The 20,454-nt window shown below is 39.0% G+C and overlaps 1 protein-coding gene across 2 annotated transcripts in view; it reads right to left on the bottom strand.

The window, feature by feature from the left end:
- STAG1 (stromal antigen 1) overlaps nt 1-20,454 on the bottom strand; it is a 417,686-nt gene that overhangs the window by 236,172 nt on the left and 161,060 nt on the right. The window contains exon 5 of one of the 2 annotated variants that reach the window (XM_030816776.1): nt 15,536-15,660. The exons of the other annotated variant lie outside the window; for it this stretch is intronic. The gene's annotated coding sequence lies outside the window, so the exon portion shown is untranslated. The remainder of the gene's footprint in view (nt 1-15,535; nt 15,661-20,454) is intronic. 2 annotated transcript variants of the gene reach the window in all.

The following is a 20,454-nucleotide window of genomic DNA, read 5'->3' as shown; positions in this document are numbered from 1 at the left end:
GAATAATGACACACTTCCCATCAAAAACAATGCAAGCCCATGGATAATACAGTAACATATTTAATGTCCTGAAGAAAGATGAAAAAGTCCATCCTGAATTTTTTAACTGGCCAAAAAAAAAATTTCAAATAAAGGCAAATAAAATATTTTCAGACTAAAAAATTAAAACAAAAAATAAAAACAAAACCAACCTCATGAAAGACAGATTGTCCAAGCTGGATAAAAAGACCCAACTGGCCGGGCATGGTGGCTCATGCCTGCAATCCCAGCACTTTGGGAGGCCGAAGCGGGCGGATCACGAGGTCAGGAGATGGAGACCATCCTGGCTAACATGGTGAAGCCCCATCTCTATTAAAATACAAAAAATTAGCCGGGCGTGGTGGTGGGTGCCTGTAGTCCCAGCTACTTAGGAGGCTGAGGCAGGAGAATGGAGAGAACCTGGGAGGCGGAGCTTGCAGTGAGCCGAGATCGCGCAACTGCATTCCAGCCTGGGTGCCAGAGCGAGACGCTGGGTGCAGTGGCTCAAGCCCGTAATCTCAGCACTCTGGGAGCCGAGGCAGGCGGATCAGCATGGTAGGAAATCGAGACCATCCTGGCTAACACGGTGAAATCCCATTCTACTAAAAATACCAAAAATTAGCTGGGTGTGGTGGCACGTGCCTATAGTCCCAGCTACTCGGGAGGCTGAGGCAGGAGAATTGGTTGAACCCAGGGGGTGGAGGTTGCAGTGAGCCAAGATCGCACCACTGCACTCCAGCCTGGGTGACATGAGCAAAACTCTGTCCTCCCGCCCCCCAAAAAAAAACCCAACCACATAATATTTACAAGAGACACACTTTTAATATAAGAACACAGATAGGCCACAATAAACTATATGTATGTGTGTGTGTATACACACACACACGCACATCCTTGTCTTGATTTCTACTTTGATGTAACTATAACAATAACGTTTCTTATGGTTTATGTTTGCATGGTGTGTGTATGTGTTTATGTATATATACATACACCCACATATATACATATACATACACACACATATACACACACCATGCAAACATTAACCATAAGAAACATGTTGTGGTTATATTCATGTCAAAGTAGAAATCAAGACAAAGAACGCTACCAAACATAAAGAGAAATATTTTATAATAATAAAACAGTAAATTCATTAGGAAGCTATAACACTAAATTTTAACACCAAATAACAGGAGTCTCAAAATACATAAAGCAAAAATTGAACTAAAAGAAGAGGCAAATTCATAGCCATGCCTGAAATTTTTAACACACATCTTTCGTTAACTGATAGAAGAAGCAAACAAAAAAATTAATGAGTGTATAGAAGATAGGGATAAAATTACTAATAATGTGATCTAACTAATGCATAAAACTTAACACCAACAATTACAGAATACATATTCTTTTCAAGTACACATAAGAATATTCACCAAAATAAATCATAAATCAAACCTCTGTAAGTTTTTAAACACTGAAATAATACAGAGCAAGCTCTCTTGCAATAACAGATTTAAAAATTTGTTTAAATCTGATTTAAAAATCAGTAACAAAAATATATCTAAAATATCCCCAAATGTTTGATAACGTTAAAACTGAATAAAAACATCTCAAAAACTGTAGAATCCACCTAAAGCAGTGTTTACAAGAAAATTTAGAGCTTTAAATATTTATAATTTATAGCTAAGTTACAGTTTATATAAAGAAGGGTTTAAATCAATGACCTAAGAATCTACCTTTTTGGTAGTGGGGTTTTCTTTTTTCTCTGAGACAGGGTCTCACTCTGTCACCCAGGCTAGGGTCCAGTGGCATGACCATGGCTCATTGTAGCCTCAATCTCCCAGGCTCAAGCTATCCTTCCACCTCAGCCTCTCAAGTAGCTGGGAACAGAGGCATATGCCACTGTGCCTGGTTAATTTTTGTATTTTTGGTAGAGACAGGATTTCACCATTTTGCCTAGGCTGGTCTCGAACATCCGGGCTCAAGAAATCCTCCCGCCTTGGCCTACCAAAGTGGCTTCTACCTTAATAAACAGAATATTCCAATGTGGATTGTCTTTCTCTGGAGGATAAGGAAAAGTATGTAATATAATTCCAACAGAAAATTAACAGAAAGGCTATTTCTGATAACATAGCCACAGACCCAAAGAGAAGGCTATAGCTTTAGAACATCTGAATCACAGATTACAGACACACAATCATTCTGGGACCTAAGGTGACATAGGATCTTGTATCCTTAACAAGCGGCTTCCAAGGTCAACCATGAATATCAATAATCAGACAGCATTTCATGGGAAATTTTTGTAAGTCATGTTTGGAAGTAGTGCATACCATTTCAGCTAATATTAATACTTCACAGGCAAGAACTTGTTAGCTAGCCATATATGAATGCAATGGAAGTAGAGAAATGGAGTCTCTGTTTGCCAGCAGCCTCCTTGAACGTTCTTCACTATGAAAAAGGAAAAATAACTTTTGGTAGATAGCAAGTCACCTCTGCCAAAAACTGCCCCTCTGGCTACTAATATTTATATGCAGCCTTCCTCCCACTTAGAGAAAATATTTATTTGCATGGATATAGGTATTATACTACTATTTACTATTTTAAAAACCCCACGAAACAATTTAAATGTCTATAAAGGAATGTTTCACTAAACAGTATATCCATACAGTAGAATGAAATGTAACTAGTAATACAAATGAGCTGAATCTATGTTAGCACTAATGATACAAACAGTTGTTTCTGACATCAAATGCACGAAGAAATGAGCATGATTCTATTTTTTAAATAAATAAATCTCTCTCTTTTTCTCTCTCACACACATATACACATAAGCATGGGAAAAGGTATGGAAAAATTCAACTTGTGACACTAATAGGCTTGAATGTCCTGAATTCATTCCAGTTTAAGACTTGGCTACAAAGAAAACCTCGAGACCTGAGCCATAGATCCTCAATGAGAAAGTTATAACAAGCAGCATCTGAATCACAGATTACATTCATATGACAAAAATGATGACATATGCTATAATTATGATTTTATCATATTGTACTAGAAGGCAGTATAAAACTTAATATTGTCTTGTTCCATAAGGAATATGAGGTAGTTTTAAAATAACATTTTTTAAATTAAGAAGAATAAAAAACCATCAAGGCTACAAAGAGGAAATATAAATATATGGAAAAGAGCAGTCAATATAGTAGTTAAAGATGAGTTTTAAATCTGCCTAAGCTCCCTGTAAGGTAAACCTAAAAGATCAATCAATTCAATCTAGATATCTACATAGTACAGAGTCCACATTCTTCAAATTCTATTAGGTAAGTATACTTTTCTCAGTAAGCCATTTAATAGGACCTTGGTTAAGCAGACAAGGGCACAGAGAATTAGTATTCTATACTGCTGCTTAAGAGTAGATTAGTTTGCTTTGGAGAAAGACAAGCAGACGGGAAAGATAATATAAATTACATTACTTTGTAAATTCAAGAAGTTAATCAGGAATTTTGAATGAAAGACCTTCCCGCTTCCAAACTGAGAATCACTGTATAATAAATGTTTAGGTACTCTTTTTCAACATAGCTTTTAGCAATATCACACACATTTTCTGTGAATGCATATATAAATACTATGTAGTGAGATAGAAATTTTTTTTATTACTCCATGAGATTAGACTGTTATTTTATCTTCAGGTATAAGCTAAAACATTACTGATTTTCAGAACTCTCCAAAGCTTGTTTTTTTGTTTTTATTGTTTTACATTTTTTAAATGTAACTCTTCAGGGGCTGTGGAGACAAACTGACGCTATAGACATGAGGCTATTTCTTTTATTCTTAGTTCCGTATTAACTAACTGCAGTTTCAGCCCAATGAGATCTAATCATTGGCCTTTTATATAATTATATTACTACCTGAACTCACAGAAATTTGTTAAGTTTGGCTAAATGGTATAGCCCTTCATGTGATAAGCCATATTTTCATTTTACCTTAGTTAGGAACAGAATTACAGCTTTCAGTATCACTTCAATATCACTTTTTAGAAAAATAAATATATAATGCCCCATGACAAGTATATTTTTCATACTTCACTTGATACCAATGTTTTGTGTTTTTTCTGTTTTGTATTATTCTGCTTTTGAAATAGAAAATTATTTTCAACAAGTGTACATACTTTTCAATTTAACCTGGTACCCAACCAGGTTAAAAGTTTAGTACTGTAACAGTGATTTCTAAATAAACATAGCACAAAAAGGAATATCTTAGATATCAATTCTCTTCATGTCAAGTTTTTATATTAAAAATATATCCTTCCAGTTTGTAAGCTGTCTTTATAGTTACTATATTTATCTTGCAGAAGTTCTCATCAGAGGAATTTTAGCAAAACTTCCCTTTTTTTTTGAGACAGGGTCTCACTGTCACCCAAGCTGGAATGCAGCGGTGCGATCAGAGCTCACCGCAGCCTCGATCTCCTAGGCTCAAGCAATCCCCCCACCTCAGGTTCCCGAGTAGCTGCGACCACAAGTGCGCACCACCCATGCCTGGCTATGGGTGTTTTTGTTGTGTTTTTTATAGAGATGAGGTTTCTCCATGTTGCCTAGGCTAGCCTCGAACAAAAAATACAAAAATTAGTCAGGCATGGTGATGCATGCCTGTAGTCCCAGCTACTTGGGAGGCTGACATGGGAGGATCATTTAAGCGCGGGATGAGCCCAGGATGAGGAGGTTGTGTTGAGCTGAGATTGTGCCATTGCACTCAGGACTGGGCAACAGACAGACCCCATTTCAAAAGAAGAAAAGGAAAAAGAACAAAGAAAAGAAAGGCAAGTAAACGGATTATTTTTAAGAGGAAAACCCACCTCATCAATAAATGATTTAAATCTAGTCGTAGCCAGAATTAATGGAAAAATGACACACATCTAAGCCCAGCTAGGTAAAATTCATGAATTCAAAGAAAAAAGTAAAAATCTTGTAAATACTAGAACCAATAATAAAACAAGTCAGACAGAATGGACCAACTCTATCCCTACACACCAAGCATCCAATCGCTTTCAATGTCTTACCTCTTAAGCAATTAGCTAAAAAACTAGACACAAGCGGAAAACCTCTGTATCAATTATCAATGTATTGCCTCTTGGCCCCAAATTTAAGCTTCAGTATCTGTTCTGGAATAATGGACGAGACTGTATAAGTATTTCTCTTTTACATTAAGAAGGATGTTAAGTTTTATCAGTACAGAGCTCTGAAAGGATACTGCAGGAGGAAGGGGTCTCCTCTTCCTAGTTCTGGTATGTTGAGTTTTGCTTTTTTTGCTCTTGCTGCATGGTTCATCATTGGTGAGTGTATTTGAGAAAATCCAGTAGTGGTCAGCCTCACACCAAGAGTATGCAGCCTTTTGTTGACCTTGTGCCCAAGCCTGGGACTGGTAATTACTTTCTCGATACTGCCCTTCCAACATGGACAGTGGCATGCTCCAGGTCTCATACTCGGAGCAGTGCCCTGTCTCTCCCTGTAAAACTGTCTACCATATTCAACACGACTACTCCTCAGAGTGTTGTTTCCTGCTACCCAGCAACTGCTAACCAGCTCTGGCCAAGGCAAGAACTTGCAGTGAATTTCTCTATATTCTAATGGACAGCAACCCAACTTATCAGACAAGGTCTGAATTCCAACAGGGAAAAGGGGATCTCTCCCTTTCCAACTCTATCTTTTCTTGAGAAATCTCCTTAATACCTAGGATATCCTCTAGAGTTACTTTTACATTTTTATAGTTATTCCTCTATCATAGCTTAGTATATACTTATAATAAATTTTATCGACAATCTGGCTCTTGATTAAACCCAGATTGATAAAAAAACTGGTTCCAGGGGATAAATCAGAAAAGAAGAGACCTGGGGATTTGAGTCATATCCTTGGATTAAAGATAGAGCTTAGCTCTTTGCCAAGGAAATAGGATGCTAGTAATCGATAGCATATAGTAACTTGGGAAAATTAATCAAGCTATTGCCGGTGGCTGATTGTGATAAAGTACCAATTCAGGCACATGCCTTGAAAGCTTACATGGCTGCTGAATTTAGGAATTATGGCAATAATTATGGCTGTAAAGGCAGTAGGGTTAAGAAAGATCCTTTTAAGTACACCTGAGTATTTACAGAGATAAAACAAAAAGCTCAAGTCAATTAATGCTCAGCTTAAATCATAATTTGAGAACCAGAGAACTTCCATGAAGAATCCTAGAATGTCTCATTTCTTATAGGTGAGGGGCTGATTTTGTTGAAAATCAAGCCAAAAAAATCTAATTGTGTCAGAGGCAGTAACAGTTTAATTCAGTCTCACCAAGTTTTTCATCTGGAAATAAGGATCTTAACTGGCAAAGAATGAGATCCTAAAACTTGGAACAGAGAACTCTGGTTGGTCCCAGACCAAACAATTTTGAATAGCTCTCCCCCATCCTCCAAGTAATTCTGAGCCTCCCAAACCAGTGGAAGTAGCTTGCTTTCCAAGGTTTGAGAATACTAGCCTTCTTAAGCTTGAAAGACCTCTGATAACTTTACATGGACAGATGCCTTGAAGGGGGATGCTCATTCTCCTGAAGACTTACCAAAACCAGCCCCTGATGCCACTAGATCCATGACTAGGGTCAAATCTCAGCACGCTCCAAGAAGACAAATACACACTATAACCCAGAAGAAAATAGCTTATACACCCAACAGAAATCTGAGGAACATGTATGATAGTAGATTCTAAATGTATTTTACCAAAGGAGGTGGTATAAAACCATAACAGGCCAAATTCATTGGTATCAGGCGCGCTTACTAGAGATTCCAGACTTCATACATTAGTTCATGTCACTGAAAGTGACTACAACAGTTTATCTGGTTGGTGCACTGAAAGCTGGATTTAACAGCTGAGATACCAGAGCTTCCCTGGCACTGACAGATTAGGGAGTTCGGAATGCTGGACTAGACTTATCACATGAGAACTATACACATGCTGCCCCATTCCTCAACTATGCTCCACAGGAGGGCCCAGAGGCAATGAAAACTACAATAGTGAAGGGAGTAACTACATCTATGTGCTTTTAAAGTTCTGTAAGCTTACTCTTTTTTGTAAGCCAGATATGACTATGGGGAATGTGGTCATTAAGAGGTTTCTATGGAGATGATGGGATCCCAAGGTAACACAGCCCAAGTGGCCACACCTAACCATCAAAGACCAAGTGAGCAAATTGTCTATAAAGGGCAGTAGGGACACACTGGTATTCACAACGTCTTGACCTGCAGAGATCTTGGGCAGTAGACAGTATTACCAGTACCCCTAGGAAAAAAATAGGTGGGCAGCCCGCAGGAATACTGTTTGATTTATGGAGAAGAAAAAACTTTAGGCCTGGTAGGTAGAAATCTAACTTGTGGAGAGTTATGGCCTCTCACCAGTCTCCAGACCTGTGTCAGTTCACAGACCCAGAGCCCCTTGACTGAAGGGGAAACCAGATCCCTGTACAACTATTCCAAGTACATATAATAAATCTTTTAATCCTTTCCCAAAGGGACCTGCAGCCATTAATTAGAGATACTGTGCATTGTTGAAAGGAAATATCCAGACCTTTCATGTATTAATAGACACTGTCTCTGAATTGACATTAATTCCTGGGGATTCAAAATGCCATTGTAGTCCACCAGTTAAATCAGGGGCTTACAGTGGTCAGGTAATAGATGATGGAGTTGTAACTCATGTCTGTCTAAGAGTGGGACCACCACTGACCCACCCTGTGGTTATTTCCCCACTTCCAGAATGTGTAATTGGAAAAGACACACTTGGCAACTGGCAGAATCCCCATATCAGCTTTCTAACCTACACGATAAAGGTCATTAAGGTTAAATATGGTTAAAGGGAAGTTCGTGGAACTTCCTCTCCCTACCAAGATAATAAACTAGAAGTAAACACTACATCCCTGGGAAATTGCAGAGTTTAATCAAAGACTTGAAAGAAGCAGGGGTGGTAAAATCTACTACATCTTCATTTAACTCACTAGTTTGGCCTATGCTGAAGTTAGAGGGATCTTGAAGAATGACTATGGACTATAATAAACTTAACTAGGTGGTTACATTAACTGTAGTGGTAGCCCCTGGAACTTGATATGCAGCTACTGACCTCACTAATTCCTTTTTCTCCAATTAACAAGAACCACTCAAAGCAAGTTGTTACCTGAAATGGACAGAAGTATAACTTCGTACTCAACTAAGTATGAATGCTTTAGCACTATGCTAGTTCTCCTGTCTCTGCCATAAGGTAGTTGTATTGGTTATCTATTATCTCACAATTTCTGTGGATTCAGGAATCTGAACACAGCTCAGTTGAATCCTCTGTTTAGGGTCTCATTAGGCTGCAATCAAGGCACTTACTGTGCTACATTCTAATCTGGATGCTCAACTGGGAAGAAGCGATTTCTAAGCTCACTTAGGTTGATTTCCTTGTGGTTGTATAACTGAAGCCCTTGACGTCCTGCTGGCTAATGGCTGGAGACAAACCTCAGGGCCAAGAAGCTGCCCACAGTTACTTTCTACATGGGATTCTTCAATGTGTCATTTTATTCCACAAAATATCACATTCTGATAACGTGTTCCAGACCACTGACTGCCCCGATACTTTACTGAGGTGTCCACCAGCCTCTGAATTTGAGAGGGTTGGAGGGGCAACTCCTACATTCTACTTTGCATATGTTTTACTAAGGCTTTAGATGTACTCCCCGTTCATCGTAAACAATTAGTACAATGCTGTCAGTGTGTATAAAATGTCAGTAAATAATTATGTAAATGCCAGAGGAGAAAAAAGCTAAAAGAAACGAAAACATTCCTTAGAGGACCAGGTTGGAGGTGGAGAGGACAGAACAGGGGATTGCTATTTTGGTCACAATACCATCTGAATTTTTTTTTTTTTTTTGAGACGGAGTCTCACTCTGTCGCCAGGCTGGAGTCCAGTGGCGTGATCTCAGCTCACTGCAACCTCCACCTCCAAGGTTCAAGCAATCCTCCTGTCTCAGCCTCCCGAGTAGCTGGGACTACAGGCGTGCACCACCACGCACAGCTAATTTTTTGTATTTTTAGTAGAGATGAGGTTTCATCATGTTGGCCAGGATGGTCTTGATCTTTTGACCTCGTGATATGCCCGCTTTGGCCTCCCAAAGTGCTGGGATTACAGGCATAAGCCACCGTGTCCGGCTCATTTGATTTAAGTCATGTACACGTATTACTTAGATAAAAATAGAAGAAAATAAAGATATGAATCAATAAATACTAGGTAAATAAAAAAACAGAAAAACTGTGGTGACAATATTAACATCAAGTTAGTATTTAAGATTAGAAGCACTAAACAGTAAAAAGGTGGCTATTATATGGTAAAAGGCTGAATATACAAAGTAGGCAAACAAATCATTTGCTTTGAGTTTGCATTTATTCTTGTATAATTCTTTTCTTTTTTTTTTGAGACGGAGTCTCGCTCTGTCGCCCAGGCTGGAGTACTGGAGTGCAGTGGCACGATCTAGGCTCACTGCAAGCTCCGCCTCCCAGGTTCACGCCATTCTCCTGCCTCAGCCTCCCGAGTATAATTCTTAAATCTAATAGTTTTTCACCAAATTTTTTTCTCATTGAATTATTATTTTATTATTTACTACATCTAGACTCTACTTTGGTATATGGTATGAGGTAAAAATCTTGTGCTTTTCTTTTTTTTCAAGTTGTTAATCAACTGTCAGTCACAATTATAAGAAAAAGAAAAGTGTCAGGAGAATAAAAAAAATTTTTTTGTAGAGACGAGGTCTCATTATGTTGTCCCAAGCTAGTGAACTCCTGGGGTCAAGCAATCCTCCTACCTCAGCCTCCCAAAGTGCTGGGATTATAGGTCAAGCCCAGACAAGAACGTAATTTTTAACTTAGTTACGTTATTGATACACTTAGGTCTATTTCTGTTCAAGTGATTCATCTGCCAGCTGTTGAGCCACGCTAATTTACATTACCATTTTCTGAAGTTTTATGATACAATCTACAAATCGGTAGAGCAAGTCCTTCATTACTCTTCATTTTCAGAATTTTCTTGCCACTTACATGTAGGTTCTACTCAATCAGCAAGTTCAAAAACAATCCCTAATATTTTGCTGTTGCATTACATACCTAAGTTATTTTAAAAAGATTTTTAAAGGAAACACAAATATTTCGGAAAAAATATCACCTGTCTTTTTATCAAATAGACCATTTTAATCTTTCAAATGACAAATAATATATTTAAATGATGACCCTCAGTGTTGCCAGAGGTTTACAAAATAAGTATTTACAATGCTGGTAGGAAGAGAGAGCTATTTGGTAATATTTATACGAAACCTTGAAAATATTAATATTTTTGGACCCGGCAGCCCTAGTTAAATGAATCACACAAAAAAGTATATGGGCATCAAGATTTTCTAAATGTTTACTTCTACTTAGGATAATGAAAAATTATAACACAATCAAAATGGAAACGAAAAAATGGAAATTATGGAATACCATATTAAAAATTCACATATATTCAAAGAATACCAACAGTGGAAAAATTAATCATTCCACTTTCATAAAACAAATGTAACTTTAACATAAGCCTAGACCAAACACCAAACAAAACACCAGGAACCAAAATCTTAAAAATTATGACTATGTGTGATACTTCTCTTCCTTTTAAAGTTTTCTTCTAAATTTCTAACAAGAGTATATATGAGTTAAATAAAAAAGTAATAAACATTATTTTAAAAATTATACATCTAAAAGGAAATAATTTGTTAAATCATCTTAGTAAATCACTAAGTGCTGACTATATACATTTTACAGTGGAAGGTGCTAAGTGGATACAAAAAGTGCTTACCATAGTTCCTGATATAGGAAAACATTTAATCCTGCTTTGTTTTTTGTGTGGGGGTTAAAGAGGTGGGGGTGGGGGGTTAACAAAGAAACGTAAATGTATCAAAGGTACATAGCCAATACCTGCAATGAGAGAAGTTCAGGTATTAAACACAACTAGAAGAGGCTCACCACAGTTTTAAGGAGAGCTGAGGGAGTTTGTTTCACATGTAACAGATGCTTTTGAAGTAACAGTTAACATTAACCACCTGTTTCTCAGAGATCCATTAGCAAGAGCTGACAAGGGAAAAAGGAAGGAAAAAATCCTTTGCTAGTTGCTAATGGTATAATGCCAGGCTTTAAATTTGGATCATATAAATTAGCAATTCCAGGCCGGGCACGGTGGCTCACACCTGTAATCCCAGCACTTTGAGAGGCTGAGGTGGGTGCATCACCTGAGGTCAGGAGTTCGAGACCAGCCTGGCCAATGTGGTGAAACGCCATCTCTACTAAAACTACAAAAATTAGCCAGGCATGGTGGTGCGTGCCTGTAGTCCCAGCTACTTGGGAGGCTGGGGCAGGAGAATCACTTAAACCCAGGAGACGGAGGTTGCAGTGAGCAGAGATCAAGCCACTGTACTCCAGCCTAGGCAACAGAGTCAGACTCCATCTCAAAAAAAAAAAAATAAAAAATAAAAAATAAATTAGCAATTCCAAGATGTTATTTCATGAACCAAATCGCCACAAATAACTTGAGAGATGAGCAAACGGTTGCCACGATAGTAAAGAAACAAAAAAAGGTTAAGAAGAGAAATTCATTACCTGTTTTTTTCTCTTTGTGCATAAACTAGTGTCAATTTTTAGACCCATTCTGAACTGCTATGCTGCTTCTCTATAGCTGCATTATTTCTTTATTACAAAACATAATGGTATCAAATTAGTCAATATTGAAATGAATTAGTTTGATTAACCTTAGCATCTTATTAAAAGCAGTAGGCTCTCAGGTAATTCATTTAATACACAATTAAAAACAAGATTAAATAAAAAAATTAATTCAGGGTAAGGGATATTGTATATGCTTAAAAAGGTATTGCCTGACTCAAAACAGGACCACTCAGAATCCTTCTCATTCTAACTTTTTTCTAGTTTTAAGTTAAATTTTAACATGATGTATTCTAGAACTCAATATCTATAAATACAAAAAAAATCTACAAAATCAGAACCACATTAAGTCCACTGAAACTGGGCTGAATTTATCATGAATTGTTTTTAATGTTATCATGAGCCCAAGTATAATTAAAATAATTTGTAGAACAATATACTGACATAAATTAGCCTCACTTGATTCTCACAAGAAGCCTAATTAGGGCCGGTGCGGTAGCTTGTGCCTGTAATCCCAGCACTCTGGAAGGCCAAGGTGGGTGGATCACCTAAGGTCAGGAGTTCGAGACCAGCCTGGCCAACGTGGTGAAACCCTGTCTCTACTAAAAATACAAAAATTGGCCGGGTGTGGTGGTGCACACCTGTAATCCCAGCTACTTGGGAGGCTGAGGCACAACAATTGCTTAAACCCAGGAGGCAAAGGTTGCAGTGAGCCGAGATCGTGCCCTGGCACTCCAGCCTGAGCAATAGAGTGAGACACTGTCTCTCAAGGAGATAAAAACAAAAACAAAAAAAAAAAAAAAAAACCTAATTAGACAGAAAATCAATTACAAGGAAACTAGAGGAGGGAAGATGTTTAGTGACTTGCCCAAGACCATCCCAGTTAAATAATGACAACTTTCTTTGTCTCCTCATAGTATTTTCCCCACTGTAGAATAACTGGGGATCAGCTACATGTCACTCAAAGCAAAAAAAAAAAACAAAAAACCAGATGGAGAGCCTATACAACTGTTCAATTTTAAAGCCAATTTATTCTAAACACCTAAGCCAATAAAACTTTTTAAATGACCATGTAATCTGTATCACCAACAATCGTTAAAAGCACAATGCTCTCCTGTCCTGGTATTCTTGTACCATACCGCTCTTGGTTTCTTTCTCCTTATTCTTCCACTGATGTTCCTTCAAGATTATTTCCACTAAAAATATCTGAACTGAAAACAATAAGCTAGTAGTTCACACAGTAAAATTCCTCTATACATTCAACCAGTTCACAAAACCTCCTTGGCCCTTATCTGAAACTGGGCTGTTCTCCCAGTAACCTTGGAATATTACAGTACTTCCTTTTTAGGTACTTTATGATAACTGCTGTCTCCTAGCTACTAACTGTCACATGCAAGCCATCCTGTTCCCATCAGCATTCAAAAGACTGATCAGCTTTTAGGACCCTTGCCAGGATTCCTACCACCACTCCTCCACCTTGTGATAGATCAGCCTCATAAGCCACCCCTTCTTGCATGCCCAGTCACTGAAGCTTTGTTTCTTGGTTCACAGTATTCTCTATCCTAATTTGAGCCATAATGCTGAGGCATTTTGATATTCTTATTGAAGATACATCCAATATCTTTCAATCCACAATTTCTACTTCTGTAGGTCTGAGGAGAAGCTAGCAAGGAACATACCAAGGCAAGCATCTGAGTGACAGGTGAAGGATGAATTTTTAATATGGGATATGGGGCTTTTAACTTTCTTAAGTATGTTTTTTCAGGTCCTCTCTGCATCCAGTTAGAAGACATTCATATCCCAGCCCATTAATGCTGCAAACAGCATGACATCTACAAACATTTTCTAAGACTATACATGCCAGATTATACTCTGCCTTGTTTCAAGTAACTCAGGACACTCAATGAACTATAACTACTGAAAGGAGTTCCTGGAACGAATCATAACTCACATTCTTATTCTTTTTGCTGAACAGTAAATTTAGATTACTAATATCTGGGTTACAGAGCCTTAGGAAAAATATCAAATAATTATATGAACTGGAACAGCTACAAATTTCATCTTCAATGCCTTCAACAATTGTTTTACCTGTCCTAGATCAGTTTTCTCACTTATGTCTTTTAAATCAATTCCAGGCTGGGAGCAGCGGCTCACACCTATAATTCCAGCAGTTTGGGAGGCCAAGATGGGCAGATCACCTGAGGTCAGGAGTTCGAGACCAGCCTGGCCAACATGGTAAAACCCTGTCTCTGCTAAAATTACAAAAATTAGCCAGGTATGGTGGTGTTCACCTGTAATCCCAGCTACTGGGGAGGCTGAGGCAGCAGAATCGTTGGAACCTCGGAGGTGGAGGTTGCAGTGAGCCGAAATCACGCCACTGCGCTACAGCCTGGACGACAGAGCGAGACTCCATCTCAAAACAAACAAACAAACAAAACACACAAAAATTATCTGGGCATGGTGGCCTGTAATCCCAGCCACTAAGAAGGTTGAGACAGCAGAATTACTTGAATGCAGTGAGCTGAGATGGCACCACTGCACTCCAGCCTGGGTGACAGAGTGAGACTCGAAAATAATAATAATAATAATGATAAAATTAAAAAATAAAATAAATCAATTCCAATTTTTTTTTTTTTTTTTTTTTTACCACTCTTTCCACCTGTGTTCATGTCCTCTAAGAATGCTAGCACTGACTCCAGATTAAGAAATCCTGTACTGAGATCAAAGGTCCTCACTGGAAGGAAACAAATCTCTTTTGTCTTCATATCCCAAAAGCTAAGACTAAAACCTAGCAAACAGTGAGAAATTGTATCAACATACATTCAGTTTTCTTTAGTAGTTTGGAAACAAATTGTGAATTCGCTTTTTCCAAGGATTCTGCTTCATACATGATTCAAGTTAGTGTACAATGAGAAACTGCACAAGCATATTCAAACCAAATTTACTGAGAAAGAATTTTTAAGAAATCTCATTTATACCTGGATATAGCTTTATTCATGCAATGTTTTCTGTATTTCAATTCTTACTGAGGGTACATGCAGGATAATTTGGCTAGAAGCATTAAAGTAAGTTAGGTTCCCTCTTTGAAAATTAAACTAATAGAAAGCCCACCATATTTCATATATTTAAACATCTATAAACAATAAGTGAAATATGTAAATAAAAAAGTCCATTTTTCCTAAACATTAAATAAAACCAGTAAATGTATAATCCTTTATGTGTGTGTATACATATACACACACACACCCACACACACACACACAACTATCATAATCACAAACACTACAGTCATCTCTTTACTTACTTGATCTGTCCTAGATAATCTGTATAAAATTCTATATATATAGGGATAAAGCCTTTGGAAAATGATTTAGGGGAAATCATGAAGGGACTTAATATTATCTAAAACACTCATATTAATTTAAAGCCACATGTTTGAAATCAGCAAGTACAGAAAAATAATAACATCAATATATTTGCTAAAAGCTAAGCTCACGAGTAACAGTAGGTACCTTTGGGTGTAACTGAACAGAGGCGAAGAAAATTCCTATTTAAAGTTTCTAACTTCCTTCAAGGATCTAGCTCTAAATAACCTGAAGACAGTGAATGCTCTTATCTTGGCACTAATCAGCAGCTTTTATAATCTATTGTGTTTTGGAGAAATTAAACAAAAGCAAAATATTTATTGCATGCCTTCTAATTACCTAAAAATAATTGTAGTGTGACTAATCTGTATGCACTAACATGGGGAATCAAGCATCCAGCTATGAAATACATTACTTAGCTCACCTGAGTATGTGGTAAGTTCCCATCAATGGAATGTAAATAGAGGGGCCAAAGGCTTCTAAGAAGTAGACACTGCTTCTCTTTCTCTCTCCCCTTCCAACCAAGTGAATGCAAACAACATGAAGGCTCTAGGGGTAAGAAGAGCCAGAAAATGGAGGGGCTTAGATTCCCAAATCATCCTATGAAGAAAAGATAGCTACCACTAACTCTGGTATTGGATGGTTACATAAATGAGAAACTGTCTATCATGATAAGCTACCGATTTAAAGTATATTTTTTAACAGCATGTGAACTATACATGAAGCTGCTAGACTCATTTAAGACAGGTTAAAATATCCAAAGTTAATTTCAGAGACTTTCTAATTATGTTTAAAAAAAAACTTCACTCTTAAGCAAATATTAATCTATTATCTGAGGATTTTCAAACAGCTATGAAATGAAAAAAGCAATTTGAGGCCGGACCTGATGGCTCACACCTGTAATTCCAACACTCTGGCAGGCTGAGGCAGGTGGATCACCTGAGGTCAGGAGTATGAGACTAGCCTGGCCATTGCGGTGAAAACCTGTCTCTACTAGAAATACAAAAATTAGCCGGGCATGGTGGTAGGCATCTGTAATCCCAGCTACTCGGGAGGCTGAGGCAGGAGAATCGCTTGAACCTGGAAGGTGGAGGTTGCAGGGAGCTGAGATCACACCATTTGCACTCTAGCCTGGGTAACAAGAATGAAACTCCATCTCAAAAAAAAAAAAAAAAAAAAAAAAAGGCAATTTATAGCTTTTGACCCAAAACATTCTGTATATTCTATGTATTACTTTTCATCCTAGGAAAATGAAGGAAAACAGAACCAAATTGCTTAAAAAGAAAAACTAGCCAGGCCAGGCGCAGTGGCTCACGTCTGTAATCCCAGCACTTTGGGAGGCCAAGGTGGGTAGATCACCTGAGGTCAGGAGTTAGAGACCAGCCTGGCCAATGTGGTGAAACCCTATCTCTACTAAAAATACAAAAATTAGCCAGCCAAAAATTAGCCAGGCGGGTCCCTATAATCCCTGCTCCTCACGAGGCTGAGGCAGGAGAACACCTTGAACCCGGGGGGTGGAGGTTGCAGTGAGCCAAGATGGTGCCATTGCACTCTAGCCTGGGCAACAAGAGCAAAAGTGTATCTCAAAAAAAAAAAAAAAAAAAAAGCCTACACAACACAATATTAGGTCAAAGTAAGAGTAAAGATTAATCAAGTCCAAGGAAAATTTAGAAATTTGTCAAATACTTTTTATGTTAACATCTTTTCCTCATAAAAACATTCTTAACACATTGTTCAACAAATAGCAAAACGTGAATTCGCTCTTCACTTGCTCATTATCTACTGGGGAGGGTAATCAATCAGTAGATATATACAAATATACACATGGCTGGTCTGATGGTAGTGGGTTATCAGAACTTATTAACATTAGTGTCATTAAAGTTGGTATACAATCCACCACCCACCACTGCTATATTTGACTGGTTTTTTGTTGTTTTGTTTTTTTTGTTTTTGGGCTTTTGTTTTTGTTTTTTCGAGATGGAGTTTCGCTCTTGTTGCTCAGGCTGTAGCGCAATGGTTGGCTCGATCTCGGCTCACTGCAACTTCCGCCTCCCGGATTCAGGCGATCCTCCTGCCTCAGCCTTCCAAGTAGCCGGGATTACCGATGCATGCCACCATGCTGGCTAATTTTTCTATTTTTAGTAGAAACAGGGTTTCACCATGTTGGCTAGGTTGGTCTTGAATTCCTGACCTCAAGTGATCCACCTGCCTTGGCCTCCCAAAGTGCTGGGATTGCAGGGGTGAGCCACTGCATTTGGCTTTTTTTTTTTTTTTTTTTTTTTTTTTTTGGTCTCCCTCTGTTGCCCAGGCTGGAGTGCAGTGGCGTGATCTCAACTCACCACAACCTCCGCCTCCCGGGTTCAAGTGATTCTGCTGCCCAGCCTATTTTCTGTTTTTTGTTTGGTTGGTTTTTTGAGATGGGAGTCTCGCTCTGTCACCCAGGCTGGAGTGCAATGGCACAATATCAGCTCACTGCAACCTCCGCTTCCAGGTTCAAGCAATTCTCCTGCCTCAGCCTCCCAAGTAGCTCGGACTACAGGCACGTGTCACCACAACCGGCTAACTTTTGTATTTTTAGTAGAGAAGGGGTTTCACTCTGTTGGCCATGCTGATCTCGAACTCCTGACTCTGTGATCTACCCGCCTTGGTCTCCCAAAATGTTGGGATTACAGGTATGAGCCACCACGCCCAGCCTTGCATTTTTAATAGACATGGGGTTTCACCACAATGGTCAGACTGGTCTGGAACTCTTAACCTCAGGTGATCCGCCTGTCTCGGCCTCCCAAAGTGTTGGGATTATAGGCATGAGCGACTGCACCTGGCCTATTTTATTTGTAAAAAGCCAATCAAGGCCGGGAGCGGTAGCACATGCCTGTAATCCTAGCAGTTTGGGAGGCCAAGGCGGGCAGATGACCTGAGGTCAGGAGTTCGAGACCAGCCTGACCAACATGGTGAAGCCCTGTCTCTACTAAAAACAAACAGAAAAAATTAGCAAGGTGTGGTGGCGTGTGCCTATAATCCCAGCTACTTGGGAGGCTGACGCAGGAGAATCGCTTGAACCTGGAGGGAGAGGTTGCAGTGAGCCAAGATCGTGCCACTACACTCCAGCCTCGGTGACAGAGCGAGACTCTGTCTCAAAAAACCAAACAAACAAAAAACAAAAAATAGGCCAGGCAGCAGAATCACTTTAACCCAGGAGGCGGAGGTTGCAGTGAGCCAAGATCATGCCACTGCACTCCAGCCTGGGCAACAGAGGGAGCCAAAAAAAAAAAAGCCAAATGCGGTGGCTCACGCCTGTAATCCCAGCACTTTGGGAGGCCAAGGCGGGTGCATCACTTGAGGTCAGGAGTTCAAGACCAACCTAGCCAACATGGTGAAACCCTGTCTCTACTAAAAATACAAAAATTAGCTGGGCATGGTGGCACACATCAGTAATCCCAGCTACTCAGGAGACTGAGGCAGGAGGATCGCCTGAATCCGGGAAGCGGAAGTTGCAGTGAACCGAGATCGAGCCACTGCACTCCGGCCTGGGTGACAGAGCGAGATTCCATCTCAAAAAATAAAAATAAAAAATAAATAAAAATAAAAAAATAGCCAGGCCTGGTGGCACATACCTATAATCCCATCTACCAGGAAAGCTGAGGCAGGAGAATCACTTGAACCCAGGAGATGGAGGTTGCAGTGAGCCAAGATCATGCTATTGCACTCCAGCCTGGGCGACAGAGTGAGACTCCGTCTCTAAATAAATAAAATAAAAATACACGTATCTCTGAGAAACAGAAGACAATTCAAATACTTCATGACTAAAAACTAAAAGACTGGCTGGGCGCGGTGGCTCATGCCTGTAATCTCAGCACTTTGGGAGGCCGAGGTGGGCGGATCACGAGGTCAGGAGTTCAAGACCAGTCTGGCCAACACAGTGAAACCCTGTCTCTACTAAAAAAAATACACACAAAAAAAATTAGCCAGGTGTGGTGGTGTGCGCCTGTAATCCCAGCTACTCGGGAGGCTGAGGCAGGAAAATCGCATGAACCCAGGAGGCGGAGGTTGCAGTGAGCTGAGATCGCGCCACTGCACTCCAGCCTGGGCGACAGAACAAGACTCTGTCTCAAAAAGAAAAAAAAAAAAAAAAAACCTAGAAAACTGGGAGAAATGCAGTTTATATTTAGCACTTTCCTACTTTTATGCTCGAATAACCTAAAAGTTACTCATATGACCAGGACTTATTGTAAAATATCCTAGACCAGTTCCAAATATTGGTCTAAGACATGCACAAGATGATGAGCTGTAACTGCAGAGTATAAAAATGAAGGAGTATAAAAGTAATTCAGCTGAATCTCTAAAGGGGTTCAATGATGATAGCTTTATAAAAATACAATTGTGGAGACACCATGAGTTATAAAATCTGAAAATTTCTGAGGATCAAATTAATTAATCAGTTCTACAGCATGTGCCCTGGTTTGATAGTTCACTGATGGATGTAAATATTTCATTTATCCAATTAGTTACCTGTGAAGTTCCATTTATTTTATCTGATGATGCACAACCTCTCACCAGGACTCCCCGAAAAAGCTGTATTGGTTTTGGTTGGGTGTTTTGTTTTGTTTTGTTTTTTGCATAATCTGACTGAAATTCAAACTCCATCTTTCACTTTATGCTTTCCCCATATTTTATTATATTTCATTAGATTTGTTATATTAAGAAAGTTGTTGCAAAATTATCAAAGACAAAATAAGTACAAACATTTTTTACATAATAAAATATTACTAATAGCTTTAATGAGTGACCTGCAGAATAAACACTGGCAGTTTGTGGACAGAGTCTTTTTTCAAAAAAAAAAAAAGAAGGGAGGGAGGAAGGAAGGCGGGAAGGAGGGAAGGAGGGAAGGGAGGAAGGGAGGAAGGGAGGGAGGGAGGGAGGGAGGGAGGGAAGTTGTTTAAGCCAAAAAATAATATTCCCTGGGCTGGGCATCATGGCAATATGCACCTGTAGTCCCAGCTACTCGAGAGGCTCAGGCCAGGGAGGATCACTTGGGCCCAGAAGTTCGAGGTCAGCCTGGACAACACTGACCTATTTGAAAGATCAATATCTCTATTTGAAAAAAAAAATTATCTGTTAAGTGAGAAGCAAAGTATACGTATTGGTGGTATAACAGACAAGAAATATGGCTATTGTGCAAGTTCAAATAAAACCAAAATTTTCTTTTCAACAAGATGATAACTCTAAAGTAGAATTCAGGATGAAGATGCCAAATCTTTCCATTTTGGAACCACAGAGAGATAATTAAAAGAACTAAATGCAAGAAAGAAAAGCACTGTTCCTCACGTAAACTCATTAAACCTT

This window comes from Nomascus leucogenys, chromosome 8 (assembly GCF_006542625.1).
Source record: "Nomascus leucogenys isolate Asia chromosome 8, Asia_NLE_v1, whole genome shotgun sequence".
Lineage (NCBI taxonomy): Eukaryota > Metazoa > Chordata > Mammalia > Primates > Hylobatidae > Nomascus > Nomascus leucogenys.
This window is presented reverse-complemented; position numbering and strand designations above follow the sequence as displayed.